Below are 9,963 nucleotides of genomic sequence, written 5' to 3'. Positions count from 1 at the left end.
ATGCACAAGCTCTAGTGGTTCTTTGGATCTATTGCCTTTCACTAAGAAGGGTCTTTTAGTCATTTTACCCTCTTTACAGGATTCACAAACTAGAAGGGTTCCAAATTTTAGTTCCCTCAAAGGTCCATCTTTTGTTAATCAGTTTATCTCGTCCAGATTAATATGACCTAATCTTAGATGCCAAAGATACGTGTCATCTTATTGAGAAGCCTTTTGTCTTTTGTTACTTTTAGGATTAGCTACTTTGAATAAATCAGAATTATTTATCGATCGTTCAGTTAGTTTAAGCATATACAGTCTGTTTGATTTTATTGCTTTATAGATACTTATTTCCTAAGTTTAAACAAATTGTTCCTATGCTTTAGCTAACATGAGTGCACCGCTTCAAACCCTCATTATCATCTTACCATCAGAAAGCTCCCTTGAAGACTCAAGTATTTACAAATAAGAACAAACATGGTTAGTGACCCCTGAATCTAAAATCCAAGATGACATTTCGTCTCCCAGTATGCAAGTTTAAGCTCTTTTTAGTAAAGCAGGTATCATACTATATTTTTGTTGGGAGTATAGCTTATGATCACAAAATTAGTATGATAGTTCAAAAGAATTAAACACAAGACAACCTCATAAATAGTGAAAGAATAACCAACTTAAGTCAAACTAAAAAGAGGACCTTTATTGCGAGAAACTGTAATGTCCTCCTAATCCAGGACCGTTACACTGTGTAATTGAAATAGTGCTTAACTCGCTAAATGAGTCATTTGGACTTAAAACGTGTAATTAAAACTAACTCCATGTTTAGGTACCAAAAATTTAGGTCAAAGTCAACCATTTCATTAAAAGAGTTTGAATTCGATACATGGGATCCCAACAAAGTTTAAAACTATTACACACTCAAAATGAATAAAAAAGCCAACCTAAGCGGAAAAATCAGGGTCCAACCCTAGTTCCAACTGATACCCTCGGTCGTGGCAGTCGAGCAGGCCACATATGTACACCCTGCCCATGAAGCTCTTGAACTCATGGCTAGTTCAGCTTTTTTTTTCCTTTACCTGCACCATTTAGCACCTGTGAGTCGAGACTCAACAAGAAAACATAATCATGCCCATAAGTAGTAAATCATCAGATCAAATAATTATAATTAGCATGCCTAGCACTAATAACCCTACTCGTGCATGCATTCAAACCTGATAAGTGACTGTACAGTCACACTAGGGCCCATTGCCCAATTCCTTGTATAACCAGCCTTAGAGCTGGCCAAGCGTACCTGGCGCTTATTATTTCAGACGGCCATAGTGTTGTTCAAGTGTATATCACACTTTCGGGTTAGCTTAACCACATCGCCCAACGTTCAACACACTATTGCCGCCCTCAACTAATAAGTCGAGCATTTAAACCCTCGACTTATAAGCCGAGCCTTGTAAACCCTCGACTGATAAGCCGAGCCTTTTAACCAGATATATCCTCGACTAATAGTCAAGATTTTAATCAGATACCATAGATAGATTCTCAACTTATAAGCCGAGCTTCTAATCAGATGCAATAGGTAGATCCTTGACTTATAAGTTGAGTCTCTCAATCAGATATAACGAATAACCCTCGACTTATAAGCCGAGCCTCTCAATCAGATTTAACAAATAACCCTCGACTTATAAGTCGAGCCTTTCAATCAGACATTACTTAACACAGGTAAGCATAACGCAATCAACATGTTTAATAAAACATTCTAAGCATGGTTATAACCATGTTCTATAACCAGGCCAAGCCCTAAACACAAACCGGGTGCAATTAACCATGTTCTTACCTCAGGTCTTGAGTGAATAGCGTATGATGACCCCGAGTACGGTCCTTTTCTTCTGAGCCTAACATTTCACCCTAGTCACAACCATATCAAGGAATAATTATCAGGAAACAAACTAATAAAGGCTTATGGACCAAGTCCTAGCCTCCCGGACCCTGAATTCTACTAAACTGGGTAGTACAACCCAAGCCCTTAGTTTGGGTTCCTATAACCCAAAACCTGATTTCTAATTTTTCCCCAATTAGAGTCGCCCCCCCCCCCCCCCCCCCCCACTAAAGGCCGTGGCACAACAAGTCAGAAAGCCTCGAGCCCAAAACTACTGGACATGCGTTGCGGCGCAACTTGCCCAGCGTCGAGGTCCCAAGGCAGTTTGAGGCACACCCCTGCCTCTCTAAGTTGGCGCGACTTACAAACTCAAAAAACTAGCAATTTTAAGAATCGCAAACCTATCCAAAATCATCCCAAAACATGATTTTAACCAGTTTTGACCATAATAATGGTCCCAACAGCTTAGAAACATCAAAACCAACCTTAAACTCAATCAAAACTCCTTTAAACTTAGAATCCTAATAAAGCTTCAAAAACTATAAAAACCAAAACTAAACTCAATTGAAACTTGAATTACCTCTGATATAATTTGAATCCAACTATGTTCCCTAAGATTTAACAGCCTCCAATCCCACCAACACTTGTCTTAAAACTCAAGGATCAAGAGTTCTATTTTTTTAAAAAACAATCACTTAGAGAGAGAGAGACACAGAGAGAGAGAGAATAAGAGAGTGTTCTGTTTTTCCCTTCTTCCTGAGTTGATAAACTCAGTTGAATATAGCTTAAGGGTCCAAAAGACCGAAATGCCCCTAAGGTAAAACTTCTCTCTCAAAGCCCACTAAAGGAAAAATCGTCATTTTACTCTCCCGTCTCACATTACACTTATAGTTCTCAAATAATTCCGCCAAACCCGGAATATCAATATTTCCCAAAATACGACTCATACTCCAATGAGTCTCGATAACTCACCGAATTACAAAAATACCCCTTGGCTCATCCGAGTCGGGTATAAATCCCCCGTTATGACTAAACCCTGTCTTGCTCAAAATGACCGACTCCTGTTGAATATCTCAAATATATCCACATAATAATATGATCTCAATTATATAATATCATATATTCACAATTATACCATCAGCAGGTCAAAATTACAAATATGCCCCCTTTAAATAAAAGCGGGCCTATTTCGCACATTTAATACACCTAAACATGCATAATCTATCATATAATAATATGACCCATGCAATTCACATAATCACATAAATATTCAATTAATTCACATATAAACACATTATATTCCAATAATTCCCTCCTGACCCCCTAAGTAAGGCACTAAGCCTTATTAGGAATTTTGGGACGTTACAGAAACCCTAGTTACATAAAATCATAAAGTTATGATATTACGTGATCAAACAATGGAGATAGACATGAACAATTGACACAATAGAATTGTTGTCCAAAAAACTCTATTCCTAGCCTCCCATAAGAGATTGCTTAAAGCTACTACAGTGGGAAAATGATTCTTGGGATTAACAAGCCTTGGTCTTCAAAAAAGTCAAGCTTTCTTGATGAAGATCTTGGCAAAACTAGTATTCTTTGTGAGTTAGAGAGAGAAAGTGTTTTAAAGAGAGAGAGTGGAGAGTGATCAATTCACAAAAATCTCAGATGAACCTTTTAAATAGTGTAGGAACCATCATTAGTGTTAACCAATGAGATTAGAGCATTTTAAAATAAGTTTTGGAGCCAAAACACGTAATTGTAAGGGTTCGTACAGACGCCCCACGCGACGCGTCACCTGTGTCGCTTGGTAGGCGATGCGTCGCTTGTCTTACAACAAAAGCATGTACATCATCTGGCAGGCGATGCAACACCTATTGCACTGACTTTTGACCCCGAACATCGACCCAAAACATTTCCAAATTCCTCTAAAATTTTTGGGTACTCTAATATACCCCAAAGAAACACTCTGGACCCAAAATAATAATTTTTAAGTTCTTACAACAAAAGCCTGCTCATGTTGACTTTAGTGAAATTGTTATAACATCCTCCAATCTTTGAGGGAGGACCATATCCACTTGAGGCTGAATAGTGGATGAGTATGATCACCTCCATCCTGGACTTTGTGAGATTGGAGGGTAATGACAGGGTGGCCTGTGCCACCTATATGCTTAGAGAGGATGCCCGCATTTGGTGGGAGGTGGCATCCCAGACTCAGGACGTTTCTACTCTAAGTTGGAATGAGTTCAAAGATTTGTTCAACCAGAAATATTACAACATTGCCGTTAAAGTGGCAAAGGTGACTGAGTTCATTGGGTTAGTACAGGGCAGCATGACCGTTGTTGAGTATGCCCTGAAGTACGGCAGGCTAGCAAAAATTTGCACCTGATCTAGTGCCTACAGATGCAGCTAGGCAGGACAGGTTCATTTGAGGGCTTAATGTTATAATAGCCCGAGATGTGCGGATTACACCAGTACCTGGGGAGATAACTTATGCCTAGGCTGTTGAGAAGGCCCTCACTGCTGAGGAGGTAGATAACAAGATTTGGAGGGAGAACGCTGCGAGACGGTATGTTCGCAAGGCAGTGCCTCCATTTACAGGGTCTGGTAGGAGCGGAGGCCCCAGTGATCAGAAGAGGAAGACCCCTGGCACCTCGACCACTGTTGGTCCTGATAGGAGGGATCAAGGTGCCCAGGATGGCCACTAGGGAGGTGGTGAGACATGGAGGAGCTACCCAGAGTGTGCTAGATGCAAGAAGCGCCATCTGGGCGAATGCCGGGCAAATGCCTGTTACTTGTGCGGAGTGGTTGGGCACCACAAGAAAGATTGCCCGACATTGAAGAAAGAGGAACCAGGGAAGGCAGACAGCTTGACTCCAGCTCGATTGTTCGCCTTAACACAAGTAGAGGCTGAGGCTAGTCCCTCGGTAATGACATGTCAGCTTTCTAGTGTTGGCTCTTCATATACTGTATTGATTGACTTTGGTGCTACACATTCATTTGTTTCTAGTAAAGTGATTAATAGATTGTTTAGACCTAGTGAGTATTATACTACGGGGTTTGGAACTATACTACCTACGGGGGAGCTGGTAGTTTCTAAGAGATGGATTAGAGCACTGTCAGTAATGGTGGATAGTAGGGAAATATCAGTAGATTTGATTGAGTTGGGTATGGATGATTTTGACATGATTTTGGGGATGGATTGGCTAGTCAGATACGGGGCCACTATAGATTGCAGGAAGAAGATGGCAACTTTTGAGTCTGAGGGTGAGGACCCCTTTGTTTTTGTGGGTACTATGCACATACCCTGCTTTCCTATGATATCAACGTTGAGGGCTAGGGACCTATTACAAGGAGGTTGTATAGGTTTTCTAGCTAGTGTGGTGGATACCACTAGAGTTATGCCAGTCAGGCCGGGAGAGACTAGACTAGTATGCGAGTTCTTGGATGTGTTTCCTGAGGATTTATCGGGATTTCCACTGCACAGGGAAATTTAGTTTGGTATTGAGTTACCGATGAGTACAGAGCCAGTATCGAGGGCACCGTACATGATGGCTCCGACAGAGCTAAAGGAGTTGAAGATACATTTGCAGGGGCTACTAGATTTGGGATTTATTAGACCTAGCTTCTCACCATGGGGTGCTCCGGTTTTATTTGTGAAGAAGAAAGATGGAACGCTGAGAATGAGTATCGACTACAGGGAGTTGAACGAATTGACTATCAAGAACAAGTACTCTCTACCAAGGATAGATGACCTGTTTGATCAAATGCAGGGTAAGAAGGTATTCTCAAAGAATAGTGGCTTGGCACTTATCCTTTCCACAGACGGTGCCAAACTGTTGATGGCGGAAACTCGTCAACAAAATATAGATGGAAAACTCAAATAATTAATCAGAACCTAAAGAATGCAAAAGAACTTGTAGAAATTTGGAGGAAAATTGCAAGTGAATAATAGAAGAAAAACTTGTATATGGTTCTTAGAATAGTCTGATATTACAAGAATTCCAACCCCTTAGATGGAGAGGAGAAGATCCATTTATAGTGGGGATCTAATGGCTCCTGATACATTATGGTCCTAGGGGACAAGATTGTACGTATGTACATTGTTAGAGTCGTGGCACAGGTCATAGTGGAGCAGAAGGTTGTGGTGTCGGCTTCAGTACATGGTCAGAGTTTGTGGGAGCACCTCCACTTTAGTACTTGAATGTGCCTCCACTGCTTGCTTAGTATGAGTGTCAGAGATTGGCTGGTGAGGACCACAATAGGAACCTCACTCGTACGACCACTACTTGTCTGGTGTGTATATTAGGATCAAACATCCAGGGTCTTAAGGGTCATACCCCGTAAATGCTTCGTACTTGTATGATCTCTTTGAGTTATACTTAGGTTTTTACCTTTAGATATTGAAGTCTTTATGGGTCCTCTTAGGAGACACACTCTCAAGGTGCACAACGCGAGGGCGTCTCGCGTGGGTGTAGCGTGCGAGACTGTGGGCTGCGCACGAGGGCGTCTCTTGTGGCGAGACCGTGGGTGTCTCACAAGGTGATGCGCACGAAGGTGTCTCGCGTGAGTGATGTGTGCGAGATCGTGGGCTAGGCGCGAGGTCATCTCGCGTGGGTGCTGCGCGAGAGACCGTGGGCGTCTCGCGAGGTGATGCACGCGACAGGGTCGCGAGGGGGGTCTCGCGTGGGTGCTGCACAGGAGACCGTGGGCTGATGCACGCGAGGGCGTCTTGCGTGGCGAGACCATGGGCATCTCGCGAGGTGATGCATGCGATAGGGTCGCGAGGGTCATCTCGTGTACGTGCTGCGCGCATGGGCGTCTCGCGTGGCTAGACTGTGTGTGCCTTGTGAGGTGATGGCAAGACCATGTCGCGAGGGGCATCTCGCATGAGTGCTGCGCGCGGCTGGTGGCGCTAGGCGCCTGGGTGTGCGGCTGGTGGCGCAAGGCACCTAGGTGCGCAGTACCTAGGCACTGGTCTGTAGGACCTTCAGTGAGGTGGGCGAGGTGAAGTGTGCCTGGGCCTCACATGGGGCAAGACGGGTCAGCCTCGCGAAGGCCTTGCGTGAGGCATGGGTCTTTCAGGATCATGTCCAATATGTGGTGTTCACAACGTGGAAGAGTAGTTAAGAAGAATATATGATTATTATCCATACGGACAGCTCGAGGTTCCTAATGGTCAGACCTGATGTTAGGCGTTCTGACTTTACCACGAACTACGAATAAGATAAGTCATCAAAGCACTAGCTCAGGTTCAGATAGCTGTCAGAATGCAAGCTCGTGAAAGATACGCAGTTCGGGTGATTCAGATATAACGCATACTACATACTAAAGGATTCCCAAAGATTCGAGATTTGCTTATACGCTTATTCATGACCAGACTGTCATATTTATTATTCAAGATAACAGGACATATTTACTTTGAGATCAAATCATATCCCAATATAAATGAGAATTATTTGTATGGAATGTAGACATTATGTAAATGCATTATTGACTCACATTGTTAGCCAAACCTGTCCATGGAATTCCCCTATAAATATTGGGAATATTGGACAGGAAAGGGGAAGGATTCTGTAATACCGAAACTCTGCCAAAATAGAGAGAGAAACATCAATAATATTGACTCATGGACTAGGTGGATTTTAACCACTGAACCACGTAAAAGTTATGTGTTCTTGAGTGAATTTTGATTATTTTTCATTACAGTTTTCCATTAAGCACTAATCTGCCCTTATTATTTCTTAATATATTGTGGGTGAAAAACCGTGTCAACACCTTCAAAACTTGATTTTTGGTAAAAAAAAAAAAAAAGTCTCAAAATTTTTCTTAGTGTTGAAAAGTGTTTCATTTGTGATAATTTCCAAACTTTGGAAGGCTGCCTTTTTAAATCCTTAGACCCAAAATTCTCAATTTTAATAGAGCCATTCTTGGCTATTCCAAGAATTTTTATACCAATTTTAGACAAGAACACACATTTATAATAGGTGAAAGTTGTCACCAACAACTATAGTTTGAAACTGTTTGATTTGAAATCCAGATCTTTCCTAAACTTTGGAAACATACAAAATTCATATTTTGATCTGATTTTTCTTATGTACAAATTAGGTCATGCTAAAAATATACATGAGAAAAATTAGACCAAAAAGATGATTTTTTCGTGGTGAAATACGTTCGTAAAGTTGGCTTCCCATAAAACATTATTTAAAAATCTCATATTTTTCTTTAACTTTAGAAGGATATAACTCCTAGCCCTTTTATTATATTTTTATGAAAATATTCCAGTTTCATTACCAATATACAAAGAGTTCTCCAAAAAAGTAAAGTTTTTCCAGATTTCTTGTCAACTTTAACATTATATAACTTCCAATATAAAAATCATAATTCAACAAAACTTTTCAGATTTAAACTTTTATATACCATAAACATCTTTGACAAAGTTTCACTCGAAAATACTTTAATTTAACCATCAACACACTGCCCAAAATTCGTAATTTCAATCTGCCAATATTTTTCCAGATTTGTACAAGTTTTACAAAGCATGCATAACTCCTAGCATAAAAAATATTTATAAGCGTTTAAAAAGCCTAAAATCAATTAATATTCCTATAAAATTGGTTTATAAAGTTTATTTCTATGAACTTAAGTTGTTATGTCGGTGCTTGATCCTTTAGAAGTCAAGTCGAAAACTTGGCAACAAGCATAATATTGTACAACTTAATGAAACTTTGGATTTCAAGCTAGCAACAAATCCTATAGCCATGCATGCATAAAATATATACAATAAACACAATATTACATGCCAAATGAATAATATAAACACATGATACACTCATACAAAAAAATTTTACTAAGCTTATACAAAACATAAAACAAAATTCACTAGAGTTTTTTCTTAGTTGCTCTAGGTTTTGGATGTGTCTCACCTAGGTTTTGAACCTCATCACTATCCTCCAATACCTTCAAACATCTCTCAAGAAATAACCAAGTTAGATTGCAACCCAAGAAGAGAAAGAAACAATAAGAGGAAATGGACATTTAGAAACTAGGGGTTACCTTCTTGATGATCAAAGTTTCTTACAAGCTCCTAAATGAGTTTGAGTGGCGTGTGGCTGCCTTGAGCTTCTAAACCTTAAAACCAAAGTTGGAAATGGTGAGAACTCATATATAACAAATCATATAGGAGAGCCCTATGCTTCGGCAAGGAGAAGAACAAGAGGAAGTAAAGAAAACTCACCTTAAACTTTGTCTTCTCAAAGCTTGTAGCCAAGCTTCCATGGAGAATCACTTGAGAGAGAGAGAGAGAGAGAGAGATGTGAGAGCTCTGATTTTTCAGAGCTTGAGTGAAGAAGGAAATGAAAAGGAGTGGGTGGAGGGTAGGCGGCCAAGTGAGGGGATGTGGGTTGGAGTGGATTTGCACCCCATGCTCAACAAGTGTCACATGACACTATTGAGGGAGTTGAACAACTCATGTGATTAAACCTAATACACTCAGCCCTTTTTAATCCTCTCTTAATCATCTTCTTTCAAATTTAATCTCCCAATCAAGCCTAAACTAATTATTTTTCCCAAAAGTGGTATTAGTATCACTAAACCACTAGTTCTTTCTTACTATTTGGGGTAATTTCACAACTTAGTTTTTGTTAATTAATAATATAAATGTGACATCATGAAATTACACTCCTTGCATTTATTTAAATCCATTGTTATAAAATAGTGGATTTATTTAATAGTTAAATTTCACTAATATGCTTAAAAAAACATTAGCATAGAAAAATTGATTGAGGATTTCCAAAGGGTTTAACCTTTCAATAATTACAACTATAATTTATTTTTATGCCCAAATTAATATTTTCTCCATAATTATTAATTTTCCTACTTAATTATTTGAGATTTAACCCGCTTCAAAATTTTGGTTCGGTTGAAGACCGAAATTCTTCGTTTGCCTGCAAACCACACTTCTCTTGCATAGGCTAATTCCAACAATATGAAATGTGATTCCCAAGTACAAATATATATTATTTACAAAAAATAATATTCATTACAAAATTCCGAGCTCCTAGCCCTGCACTAGCTGGTGCCCAAGAAGTGAGGCATTACACATTGGATGAGGAAAA

The sequence above is a fragment of the Humulus lupulus genome, chromosome 2, assembly GCF_963169125.1.
Source record: "Humulus lupulus chromosome 2, drHumLupu1.1, whole genome shotgun sequence".
In the NCBI taxonomy this organism is placed as follows: domain Eukaryota; kingdom Viridiplantae; phylum Streptophyta; class Magnoliopsida; order Rosales; family Cannabaceae; genus Humulus; species Humulus lupulus.
The sequence above is the reverse complement of the archived record's forward strand: the minus strand, read 5'-3'. Positions refer to the sequence as shown.